The sequence below is a fragment of the Typopeltis vanoorti genome, chromosome 25, assembly GCF_054136105.1.
Source record: "Typopeltis vanoorti isolate ZY-2024b chromosome 25, IOZ_Tvanoo_1.0, whole genome shotgun sequence".
NCBI lineage: Eukaryota > Metazoa > Arthropoda > Arachnida > Uropygi > Thelyphonidae > Typopeltis > Typopeltis vanoorti.
The window spans coordinates 45,781,827-45,795,694 of NC_143573.1; the positions used below are offsets into that span (position 1 = coordinate 45,781,827).

At 33.1% G+C, this 13,868-nt stretch overlaps 1 protein-coding gene across 6 annotated transcripts in view; it reads left to right on the forward strand.

Moving 5' to 3' along the window:
• The window catches only part of LOC150092705 (uncharacterized), a 583,346-nt gene that overhangs the window by 258,085 nt on the left and 311,393 nt on the right, over positions 1-13,868 (forward strand). Inside the window, exon 1 of one of the 6 annotated variants that reach the window (XM_090414341.1) lies at positions 4,926-5,018. The exons of the other annotated variants lie outside the window; for them this stretch is intronic. The gene's annotated coding sequence lies outside the window, so the exon portion shown is untranslated. Of the gene's footprint in view, positions 1-4,925; positions 5,019-13,868 lie in introns of those variants that run through there. 6 annotated transcript variants of the gene reach the window in all.

Sequence of the window (13,868 nt, forward strand, 5' to 3'; positions counted from 1 at the left end):
ATCCTCTTAAATGACCGACATACGATGGCTGACATGTATACACTGTAGAATCGTTTCTTTATTGGAATTTTATCCTGCATAGGTTGACGACATTTTTACTTTTCAACTGGTTTTCAACTCGTATAAAAACTAGCGACTGCATGAAAGAAATCGACTTGTCAAACAACCTAACAACAGTAATAAAAAAAGCGAGATAATAATCTTAAGTGGAAAACCAAATGCATTAGGCTCTTTGACTTACATCATCAACGGTCACTTCTGATGTAAGTAGAGAAAGAGTACAATTAGGATTTTGCTCTAAGACTAATCAAAAATTGGTAGATAGAAATTGCAATGTATATTAGTTTAGTTTTTTTTAGTTATAGTATATAATAACCTTTTTTCAAATTTACTTGAAAAAGGTATAAATTCTATAAGTTCTATAAATTCTGTATGATCAATTCAGTAATCGAGGTCAAATAAACGTGTAATAGTTTCTCATTTGCTATTATATATATATATTCTATTGATAGATGTTATTTTTACGGCACTACTTATCTGAATTACTTATCTGAATCCAAATACCAAAAACATCAATCAGCTGCTGGTTGCAATAAGCTTTTATCGCTTCATTTTTGTATCGAGTTATGCAGTTATACAGCCATTGAAGAAAATAGAGCAAGATGCATTTCTTTATTAAGAATATTACTAAAATATCGAATTATGTTTAATTTCTTATCTATCTAATCTTTCAACTGGCTGTGGATTCGAATCCAGCTGTGGGCATGGATGTTTGACTTTGTAAGTGGGAATTTCATCGCCCGGTGTGAGACTACCGTCTCGTTTATTGGGGTCTGTAGTGGCTTGAAAAAGTTCTATGTTTGTTAACTAGGTTTCCGAAATATGTAAAGGAGTAAATCAAAATAATTTTTAAAATAAATAAAATTTAAAAAAAATAATTTAAAAAATCCTTAGTCCATTCACGGTGCTAATGTACTATAAATTTACATTCTTTCATAGATGAGAATCACGCGAAAAAAATTAATAAACCTGATAAAATAAAAGTAAAAATTACAGATATGTTAATCCCAAACTGTAAATAAAACATTAAAGGAAGATCAGAAAGAAGAGAAAGGTTTAATTATATGAGTTAAAGGGAAAGAAGAATTGAAAGCAAAAAAAAAAAAAAACAGTTACTTAAATTAGAGTAAGTAGATACTGATATAAAATAAAATATGGCATACAGAAAAGAGGAAAATTATAAGTGGCAATCGAACTATAACCATAAAATGAACTGAACAAACTAGATATATATAAATGAAAAATAGAAAACTAGGATTCATCTATTCAGATAAAAATAGTCAAGTAAAGCTGAGTGCAGGACAGAAATATGACATAATTAAGAAACTAGTGGAAAATGTAAAGGAAAAGTTGTTACTGTCGATGTAAAGGTTCAAAGAGTGACACCAACTGCGAAAATATACAAGCTATCAAGTATGTTTGGTGATGAGTCATTCCACACTCGCTGTCGGCATACTGTGGGGGGGGGGGGAGGTTCGTCATGTTGTAACGATCATGCCGTGCACCGACTACATATTTCTAACCATCTTTTTCGGAGAGAAACATTTAGGTTCACTGACCTTCCACTGTTTCCACGGAGAATAACGAACAGATGAGGAAGATATTCGTCTGGCGCAAGGCAGTTGTGAGTTGTCTGTGTCTAAAGAGTGCGCCAAATTTGGCCTTCTGGCACACAGCACCCAACACGTGCCCGGTGTGGATAGAAAAGTGCTCACGCGATGTTTTTGTATTGCGTCATAAGGAACAAAAACGGACGTAAGAAGTTTAAACAAAGACAGCAGCAGCTTAACAGACCGAAAGAAACAAATTAGATTGTTGACTTTTCCACTGCAGACACAAAATAAAAATCAAATGAGCTTCGTTTTTTCTGGATACAAAGTAACAAAAACAACTTTGTTCTCACAGAACAGCTGCAACTGAAAAAAACATAACCGTTCGAAGTAGAATTAATTGATATTATATGAAGTTATTCTAAAAATGTAACCGAAAATAGTATTGAAAAATTGTTAGCAAAATCTAAAGTACCCAAACAACATAATGTTGTTGATTTTATAACAAAATAATTAAAACTAATAATTCTCTACTTGATAGAATGAGAGAGTTCTTCGATTTCATTATAAAATTCATAATACATGTTATGCATGTTCCATTTTCTTATTCCATTCATGTCACCTTCACGAACTCTAAAAATATCAAGTCCCAGTATTTCTTAGGGGGGTAAAAAAAAGAAAAAAAAAATCTGGAATGCGATGCATAGAGCTTGTTGTTGAGAAATAGATTTACTTCCCTATTCAATATATCTCCACAAATAATGCAGTCATTACTCTTGACAGGAACTCTTGTTTCGAAGGGTAGCAGGTTGCCTCTGTAGGGCGTGTATACAGGTCAGCTGACCCATAACTCTGAACGTCTCTTGAATTGCATGCGATCAAAACTTCGATACCGAAGCAAGGGTCAAAAAATTCAGTCGAAATCAATAACTGGAACAGTCAGGTATGTCCTCGTTAGTCTTAAGAAGCAAGTTTTTGAATTACCTTTTCGTCACAGACGCTGTCGTTAACTGAGGTTAAGTGGCGCCAGGAATGAAGACAACTTTGTGTGTGTGTGTATGTGTGTGTGTGTGTGTGTGTGTGTGTGTGTGTGTGTGTGTTGCAACTTTTGTCTTTATTTGTTGCTTAGTTGATTAAATGGAATGTTCTGAAGGTTTTCGATGATTAGATAAAATGAAAAATAAATCTTGTTTATCGTAAAATAATCTTTAACTGTATCAATAAACATGCATGAAATGTCTTCGCTCTTTTACTTTTAACAAAAAATGATTTGTAGAAAGGGAAAAATTCATCTGAACGATTTTATTTTCATTAATGCTGAGTAACATTTTGTGCCTGTCAGAAAACATTGTAGAAAGGGAAAAATTCATCTGAACGATTTTATTTTCATTAATGCTGAGTAACATTTTGTGCCTGTCAGAAAACATTGTAATTAGTTCTGGAAAAATAACTATTTATTTAAATCGCACGAAATATAGATAGGTAGCTTAACAAGCGTTTTGTTTGGTTCCCTGTCAATAAAGAATATATGTTAATTCACTTTGCTCTCTGACTCAAAAGAAACTTAAGGAAAGGATGGAATCATGTTTTTCTGGAATAGTTTTAGGGGCATTATTTCCCTGAAAAAGATGACTTCAGCAGAACCCTTACAGCTACATTGTCTCTCCGTCACACACACACACACACACACACACACACACACACACACACACACACGCACACACACACTTTATACACGAAATATCGTAAATCTATTGTATATTTAGTACTAAGGAAATTATGGGAGAAACTTTATTTCATTAGATATTGATTTGGAGAATATATGTAATGAAGAGTACTTTTTATACTTCACGGAACTCTTTCAGGAATATATAGCAGTTTTTAATAATGCTGTAGTGTAACTTTTTCCATTGCGTTTTATTAAAAACGATATTTAAATTTTTATGATCACCCATTAATACGTACATATTCTTCATCATCAAAAAATTCAGAGCATAATAAAACCGTTTATTTTATCGTTTAAATTGCAAACAACGCACTATTAGGAACTAATAGCTTTTTATGTATATAATACTTGCTATTATTTTTGAAATATGCCTATTTACTGGTTTATTATCATTGAATATATATATATATATATATATATATATATATATATATATATATATATATATATATATATAGCTGAGCAGAAAGAAACTGTTTTGGTTAAAAATATGTTTCCTTGTTGAGTGATTTACACGATGGAGAGTTCATTTGATGCATATTTTGTTAATAAAAGCGAATATAATATTCGTACACTTTAATAAACTCTAAACGACGTTTATTGCTTAAAGTGAGTTTAAAAATGTTTAAGTTCTAATTAGTGTATGGCAACATTCTCATAGGAGTGTATGATGATCGCCATTCATGAGCACTGTTATGAAGGCTTGCAGATTAAAGCGGATGACTATTAAATGGCATCATTGTGTGGTGCAGTATATGGTTCACATCTTATTTAAATAAGTTATTAAAAGCTTAAAAGTTTAAAAACACAAAACGCATAGTGAAGCATATCTGTCGAAAGTTGTTTGTTCCATTCGTTGACGAAATAAATGATAAAATCTTGTTTATGTTTAGAAGACGAAGATTAAATTCCCGGAATTTAAAAAAAAAATGCTACAAGTCGGTATTTCCAATGTTATTGTTTGAGCACTAGAATAAAATGCATCATATAATAATGTATGTTCGCTCGTCATAAGTCTAGACATGGGATCCATCAATTATATATGACATACGTCATGTAATCATCTGTTTTCTTGAAAGAAAAGTGTAAAGAGAAAAGTCATCTTTTGAAATCGCGAGTGATTCATCCGCTATCAATGACGTTCTGCCGAATGGTAGCATGATATCCAGAAAATGTAATTGATAATAACCACTTTTACATTAATCTTATCTCGGCCGACATTAAAATAATTGGTCATTATCAGTTACATTTGTTCAAATCGCGCTACCATAGCTTCCTTTAACATAATTTTGGCGAGCAAATACTCTGATACTTAGATAATAAACGCCAAAGTGACCTTAGAACTAAACTGCTTTGTTTTCACAGTCAAATCATTTAGGGATATCTCATGTTCAAATTTATGCGATAGGTCTTATAAACACATAAAAAGCGACATGTTTTGAAATCATGCCGAAGTAAATTAAAATACCGTATACCCCATGGAATAGTAATGAGATCTATCACGAACAACACTAATGATCGTTATATTTCGTCTATTGTTTTCATTAGGGGAAAGTTTTCCTGTTTTCAAAGACAAAAATGCACTATTTCGCAAGCCCACTAATTCATATACAGTGGCCTCGGGAGTCCTTTGTTTGATAAGCAATTAAAATAAAAAAAGGAAGATGAAAATCGTCTTTCAGGTATCTATTTTTTTTTTAATTATAAGCAATGACGGTGTTTAAAATACAAGCCAGCGGATTGTAAAATATAATGACAAGTGAATTTCTTTCCTCTGGCTTCTAGTTATGAAGAGGATAGGATTATTTGCAATACAGCAATAAATACTGTACATATTGTGATTATTGATATTATACAATTTAGTGACTGCTGCAGTGATCAGTAATTTGCTTCTTCCATTAAGGCACAGTGAAATTTGTAGCGTTCTTTTTATCATACTCGTTTTTTTAATAACAGAGTCGTTGCATTCAGTTTGCCCTCATTAAGATTCCGTTTCTAGTTCATAGGTTTGATTGGGTTGCTGGTTCTTTAATTGTTACCACTATTGTATGTATTATGAGCATGTGCTGTTTGTGAATATTTACTCGATTACCGATTTGGCGAAATTTTCATTTCCGTCGGCAATATTTCTCTCTCTTTCTGTGGGTGATTCTAAGAAGAGATATCTTACAGATCTGTTAATTATTAAAATATTATTAAAATTGATGAAAGTTTTGATTAAAATTAGATTTTTAATCAAAGCATATATCAACAAGAATTTCGATGCTTCTGTACGCCACTGTTGCAAAATAACGAATTTTATATACAAGTAAATCTTATTAATTCAAAAATCAGGTCTCAACTCCCCCCCCTCCCCCCCAGAAAAAGCTGACTTAAATAAAGAGGTTCGAAATCTATCCCTTCCGAATACACAATCGCACAGCGATCCAATTTGCATGCAAAAATTATGAAGGACTATATATACCCTTTTATTTTAAAACTAGCAGACACATATTATGAAATGGTGTTAAAACATGCATTTCTGATTAACTAAAATATGAGATAACATGTATTTTTAAAAGATTGCACCAAATCAGATGTATTTATTTTCGCAATAATTAACTATGGATGTCAATACTTTTTTCTGTGATTGATACGAGTTTAAACCTGAATAGTTCAGTGCTAATGCTTGAGATGAATTTTACTGAAATTTATTTATTTAATGATAATAAACTTTAAAAATTATTACAATCAATCATAGTATCATTTTGCCCGTTGCACCTATGAAAACACAGTGGAAAATCTGACCTCAGGTTGTGTTGTAATTTTCCGTTAACGTTGGGGATCAATAGGAACTACAAATACAGTGAACCAGCTTTATGATTGCTCGCTTTACGAACCTTGTTATGACAATAATGTTTTCCCATTAGGAATATATGTGAAATACCGGACTACGCGAATGGCTAATTGAGATCACAGCGCACAATCGAGAAGAAAGTATTTTAATTAGTGTGCATGATTTCTAATAACAGAATCAACATGCTTTTTCACAAATGATTGTGTTTTACTTCGCAAAATATTGCATACATATTTGTGTTAAAAATAGCGTCACTGTGAGTTACTGTGACCAGATTACTACATAGGTGCAGAGGTGAAGCTTATAGGTTAAAGCGAACTGTTGCGACTTGCTTCGCTCTTCATTTATCAACTATTTACTTTAAAATTATTTCCTATGCAGTACATATTTATACCCTCAAATTGTCTGGAAAGAGGATTAGCGAATTTTAGAATTTAAAATTTTAAAAAAGTGGGAAGTATTAATAAAAGCATGCCTTTGTTACCCACAAGTAATCAAAGAATAAAGAATGAACAAAAAGTTTGTATTATATTATATTATAATATTTTCAGGAACGTAATCCCAGTTCATGATACTGAGCTTATGAGAAATTAGGGTTCTGTTTAACAACGATTTTTCTAGCAATTAATTGTGTCGAAAGAGCGGGGACCTGCTGTACAGGAGTAATGACAAGCTATGACTATTTCACACACAAAAAAAGCATGGAGACACTGTTAACAGTAATAACTTTCAACGTAACATTGTCTTTGGAGCATCTCTGTGAACAACATTTACAATCTCACAGTTTGAGAATTGTCTCAGTAGCAATAGTTGAGCAAAAAAAAAAAAAAAAAAAGACAGACATTTTATCTTTATTTCATACTGCTCTAATTGGCGAGTGATGGACGCTGTGATTGTAACAGCTTCAAAATATTTCTACCAAAGCAGTAAATACAAAACTGCATAAATAAGAGAATTAAGAGTTGTATATACATATTCTTAAACTTTTTTTCCCCAGATTAAGTGACATTGCTTGTGATATGAAGAGTATATGGAAAATTGTATGGTTTTATGAATTGCAATTCAGGCTATTTCATAATGATAGTAGCTTGGAGTTTCCACAGTTCGGGAAGAAAAGGGGGAAAAAAAAAAAACATTTGAGGTATCTTCTGTTGTTGAGCAGCTTAACGTGGTAGGGCACATCACATTACCTCTGAAGGTCGTGTAACGTTTAAATTACCTACCAAGGTCGTTTAACATCTGTTCTCTGAATATATATACATCTCAAGATGGTCACACTCTGTCGCATAAATGATGTCATTTTTTACAAAATGATAAGCGGATTGAGAAGCTTAACGCTGAGTTTTGGTACGTAGTAGCAGCACAGTTTTCATTTTTTAAATGTAGACGTCACCCAAGCTGTGTTGGAGGTCTGTTGCACAGGACAGTGTTATCATCAAATTTAGTTATTTGTTTGCGGGACAGGTTGTTATAAGTAGTGGTCCAGGTTGTGTGTGTGTGTGGTAGTAGTGTGATGACCTTGTGTATATTGCTCTAACCTTTACTACGGCTCAGCATGACCTTTGCTGTTTTTGCGCCGATAAACTATCAACCAACTAACCAACCAAGCTGTGTGGAGGAGCGGTGAAGAATTGACTCTTACTGGAAGAACAACTCCTTAATAGCCACCATTTGTATATTAACGAAGTGTGGTTTCACTTCAAAAAATCTGTACTTGTCTGCTTTTTATATTTGCTGTGGTAGCATATAAAGTTTCTCTGGCTAATTTATTGACTTAATATTTTCTGTTTTACTTTATTACCTGTGAGCAGTAATCTCTGCATATTATTATTATTTTTCTATACATACTAATCTGTATTAAAGCTGCAGGCGGAATGGTTTCGCCATGTACTGCTTACCTACGTATTCACACACACACACACACACACACACACACACACACACACACACACACACACACACACACACACACACACACACACACACACACACACACAAAACTAAAAATCTCCATCAAGTACGTTAATAAAATATTAAGTTCAGTAGACATATATCAACTCGACAGTTAAGTTGCAAATATTGCAAATAATGATGTGATAATGTATCTAAGTAGTTTTGAATGCGGCTTCTCTTTGATTCTGTTTTCTTTCTTTCTATCTTTTTTTTTTTTTGTAAATTTTAAATATTGATCAAATTCTAACCAATGTTGTGGTTAGAAATATAGATTGACACTGTTTATGAATTCAATTTTGATAGAAAAAAGTAATAATAATTATAATTAAAAGTTATCAATTCAAGCTATTGGGCTCGTAAAGTCAAATACAACAATATATATACTTCAGACTCACCGAACTCGGTCAGCTGCCCTTGTTCGTTCATGATTAGAGAGAAGTAGAGGAACAGTGGCGGCCAGTTCAGTACATGGTAATACCTATTGAAAGATACAATGCAGAAAGAGATTTTCTATGGAAAAGCGACTAGAGGGGATCATTGGGTGGATAGTCATTTATTAAATAAATAGCTCTCTTCTGGGAACACTCTAACATTTCTAGAAAGGAATTTTTGGTACGCGACTCTGAACACAGTGTTCTAAGGTTGGGTAGATTTGTGATTTCTAAATTGCTAATGAAATTGAGCTGAAGGGAAGTAGTATTTAGAACGGAAAAGAATGCCAAGATTTTTGAAGGCCGAAGAGGCAGTGGACATGATGTATTTATGTCAAGATAGGCTAGATGTGAAAGTCAGCCTAAGAGGCTGTCCTTTTGGTTGGTGAGAGGATTAGTATCAGAAGTGAGGGATGGTGAGGCATGGTCTTTCCGCAGAGAAATAAGACAGGATCGCGTTTTGGTAGCATTAAAATTTACTAAATTATTTCTACTCCGGAATGGCCAGTATAGATGGTGTTTGAAGCATTGGGCAAATAGAGGATCTTGAAACTTTACTAATATTGCGATTAGTGAAGACTATGAATAGGATTTGATACCATTTGTCAAAACTATGAATAGAATTGGACTTTAATCAGAGAAGATCATTGATGCACAGAAGAAACAGTGTAGGTGAAAACACAGAGCTTTAGAATACTCCAACACTGATGGAAAAATGGAAAGAAACCATTTGCCATGTTATTCAATCCACTCACAAAGTGTCGGAAAGAGACCAGAAGAAGGCATCTTGGAAAGAAGATCGCGGTGTCACACTCGACTGTCACACATGAGACTCTCTATATCACTAATTAAATTTCTTCACTAGGTAGTGAAGAAATTTATTGGTGATGACCTTCTCCATCACTTTTCAGAATATTGAGGTGAGGACAATTGGTCGATAATTTGATGGCTCACTTTTATCTCCCTTTTTAGGAACAGTCTGAATATAATCTTTATTCCAGTTGTTAGATGGATTACAGATGAGCAGAGCAGCTTGTAAAGGCGACACAACATGGGTTTATGGAGCCCAAACGTTTGTACAACTGGAAGGATACCATTCGTGCAAGACGACCTATTGATATCAATCTGTTGAGTATTTTTCTGATGTCGAACGAGAGATCAAAGAAGTCAATACTTCAATTATCTGTCCACCGGATAATGAAAGTCTAGGGAATTGGGGGAGGGATTACATTCTCTGCTTGCTACCTTTCTACCTAATTTCCTATTCGCAAGATTGACTCTCGCCTGTTGTGTTTTGTATCTCTCCGCTTCAGTTGGTAGTTCTCTGCATAGTTCTTGCTCTATTTTCTACGCATGTATGATATAGAAAAAAAAAAGCAGAAGAGTTTGAATAATTTATCAGCAGACAACTGCCTTAATGAAACATTAAATAACAGAGGTTATATGATTTTTATGATTTTACAATATTTACATATTGATAATTTTGATTTGCATAAGTTTACACTATAATACCGATATTTGAATGCATTATAAGCAATAGAAATGCACTAAGCCTTTTTATTACCAAATTCGAAAACTATTTTCCTAAATTTGGAAACATTTTCTCGGCTGACTTTCGTATCCACCCTACTATTTGTTTACCGCTGACATCAATAATGGATGCCTCCCTTCCTCAATCCCCCCGCTTCTCCAGCACACTATTGATAAGTTAAAAGTAAGCAGTTATTTGTAAAATCATCCCTTGATTTTGTATATTTTGCTAGGCTCCGAAAAGTGGAACATACTTCAGAATGGCACCGTAAAATTTTGGCTTTCTTTCTCATAGTTGTAGTAGTAATCGTACTGATCTCATCGGGTATATTTTTAATCTAAATTGGAGGCTTTACGATTTTTCGTTTGCTTCCAGTAGGTACTAAATGAAGCTAAACTTTCGGATACTATTTTGCATTCTTTCATGAAATACTGTTTGAACAAACTTACTTTGTTCACTATTTCTGAAGTTTAATTTAACCTGAACAAACTTTTAAGCCTTTATAAGAATTCTAAAAAAAAAAAATAAAATAAAATAAAAAATCTGATTTTCTATAATATTTGATTTAAGGCAAATGAAAATGCATGCCTTTGGTGTGGATAAGTTGTAGCTTCTCAATAATCACAAAAGCTGCTTCTAATAACAAGGTTTTGTTTTGTTGGAATAGATGGTAGTGAGGTTGGGCGAAATGATGATTTCATGGTTGACAAAAAAAAATTGTCAATTGCATTTTATTCTGATTAAAATATTTAATTCTGATTAAAGTATTTTTTCTTTTCTTTTTTTTTCTGGATCAGATATGGAAAATTGCTTTCGTGTCATAAGCCTCCTTCTCTTCCGTATCTATCCAGAATTGCTCTAACTGTTCCTAAAAACTAAATATCATATGCAGATGATTAGATAAAGATAAGATACTTTTTTATGTGACTCCCCCCCTCACGAAAGGTTGTAAGCCATTAGCACATTAATACGGTGAGTGGGCTAAGGCATTTTTTCTACTTTTTATTAATTATATATATTTTTTTTTTAAATTTATTTTTACCATAGTCCGGAAACTGTGCTCTAGAGAATATGGAACGTTTTCAAGTTATTTCCATTTCAGGCCTTAAATAATCACTTAGCCAATCCAGGTCAACAAATTTAAATTATTTAAGTTGTTGTTGTTGCGCTGTAATATTTCATATCTGTGGTTGTTGTTGCATTGTAATATTTCAACAGATAACACAATAGATCGATTGTTTCTTTTATCCTATTCGTGTCTTCTAGTGGGTTAGAGGACATTACTTCACTTCTGTTAATATGGGCTCTTCTTAACAATAAAATGCTTTCAGTTAAATAGGATTATTTCCATTTTATTATGCAGATAGCATATATTAAATCTAATACTGAGGTGTCCCAAAATCTTTCTACTTGTCTTTTAATGCACAGTGAACCATGGGAGATTATTAAGCCACCTGTAGCTAACCTGGTAAGTAGAGTCACCTTACAGTTGCTAAGAAAGAAATTTTAAAAAATCAGAGAAATTTGAACTTCGACTCTCATCTCTATTCTGATGATTTTTTTTTCCTTTTCGAACATGACCCTTGTTCCTCACTTTCAGAGAGTCACATTATACCATATCATAATGGGTACACTGGGATGTTGTAGTTGTCATGTTCAGTAGATAGTCATCAACGTGCTTTAAAAGGTAATGTGTAGTATCACTGTCTTTGTCAATCAGCCATCCATTGTTTGTGAGAAACGGCTGCAATACCTTACTTCCCTCGGCTCAACAATGGTCACTAATTATACCTTTGTAGTCTGTTATACCCTTGGGCGATTATTTTGGTCGACCTTCACTCAATTGTTTGGCAAGAAGATAATTCAGTAACAAGTTGATGGGGATCTAGAGTTTTAGGGCTACTGTATGTGAAGAGTATTTACACATTCCCTCATTCTGTTTTAAGGGACATTGAAACGTCTGTATTAGTACTTAGTGGACATTTTTGACAACCAAAAATCAGTGTCTCTAAATGTTGAAAATAGAAAGGCAGCAAATATAAATTTCTTTGCAAATTAATAGAAAATATTCTCTGATTTGGTTTGAGTATGATGTTGTACAATAATAATAGATTTACGAGAAAGTTGATTTGCGTTATAACTCTTGAATTTCAGAGGAAGCTGAGGGAGATAGAAATGTAAATAAGCTTACAATAATGTTATTAGAGAGACGAAGCACTTATTGTAATGCCCATATGCACACCCGCACGTAGCTAGTAGTAGTGTTGATAGACTATATCTGTTCTTTCATCTGAAAAGCCAAGCACGAAAGAAGACTTTTGTGTTTAAAATACACCATACGAAAATCAGTCATGTAAAAAAAAATATGTATTCTTTTCCATTCATGAAAAATGTGTTTTAGATAAGGCAATGACAGTAATGTTGAATTTTCATAGATAGTATAATAATAATGTCAGTTAAATTTTTAACGCCACTTCAAGCATATAAATTAAGTTTGAGACAGAACTATATAAAAACTTGTTTTTCATCTATAGCGCTTTGCTGATGAATATTTAAAAAGGCGAAAGTATTATGTTATAGCTTGGCCGCAAATATAAATTAGATTTTAAAATGTATGTGTGTACAGCGACAATAATTATCCACTCAAAGATAGGGATATATCTTCTCAACGAAGTCGTTTTCATATCAAAAGGTCAAGCTAACGTTTTTACATTTTAGTAAAATTTCGGAAGATGATCTGATAATTGGATGTTACTCGTATTGCATAATATTATCTCTTGCACAATATTTAAATCGCTTGTTGCCGTTCTGTGCTCTGCATTTTTCATGAACGAAAATATTTTTTAGACTAACTGCAATATGTGTATCCAACCTAAATGCTCTGTTAGTTGTAAGGCGCTTAAACATAGTTATTATCATGCGAACGAAAATATTTAAGCGGAAGTATCTATTTTGTACTTTCTATGATGAACTATTATCAGACTAAATTTCTAGAGTTTCTCAAATTTTGGATGCATTTGGAGTGTTTTAACAAGTTTACTATAATTAAAGACTAGTATATCTTTGATTATCAGCAGATTAAAATTGTGTTTTTTTTATATGAATCTCGCTTAATATCGACCGTTAGCCTGTACACTACATCGGCAGTGGTATTGTTGATGAACTAACGGTTACATAATCCGGAAACTGGGCCTAGAAAACAAACATCATGCTTTTCGAGCCACTTCAGGCCTCCAATAGGCAGATTGATGGCCTTATTAACTGGGCGATGAAATTATCTCCATTCTCCAAACATTCACAAAACATCCATACCAAAGTGAGGTTGGAACCCGCATTGGTTGAAGAGCGGATACCTTAACCTCTCCCCAAAACAGTCCGGCTGTATTTCTCTAACTGTATTTGGATTTTTTTTTTAAATTCCACTTTCTGAACTCATTCGTAAATTATGAGCTAAAGTTGATTAAATCATCTGTAGTGGTATATTTCAAATGGAAATTATGTTCTTTCAAAGGGTGGAAGAATCCAAGTAATAGAAAAAGTAATTATATTAGTTGTAGTATAGATGCGTTAGTTCTTCGTGTAAACTGTGCTGAAAATCACATTACAACAGTTTTATCTTTGAAGTTTACACTTCCTGGTGTAATTATCATCGGTAAAAGTAGATAATCAGTCAGCATTCAATTATCTGTTGTGACGAACGTGCACGTATATTTTTACTCCTGTCACAGATATCCTTATTTCTTCTCATGTTTATATATAGCATTTTGAAATCACGATAGCG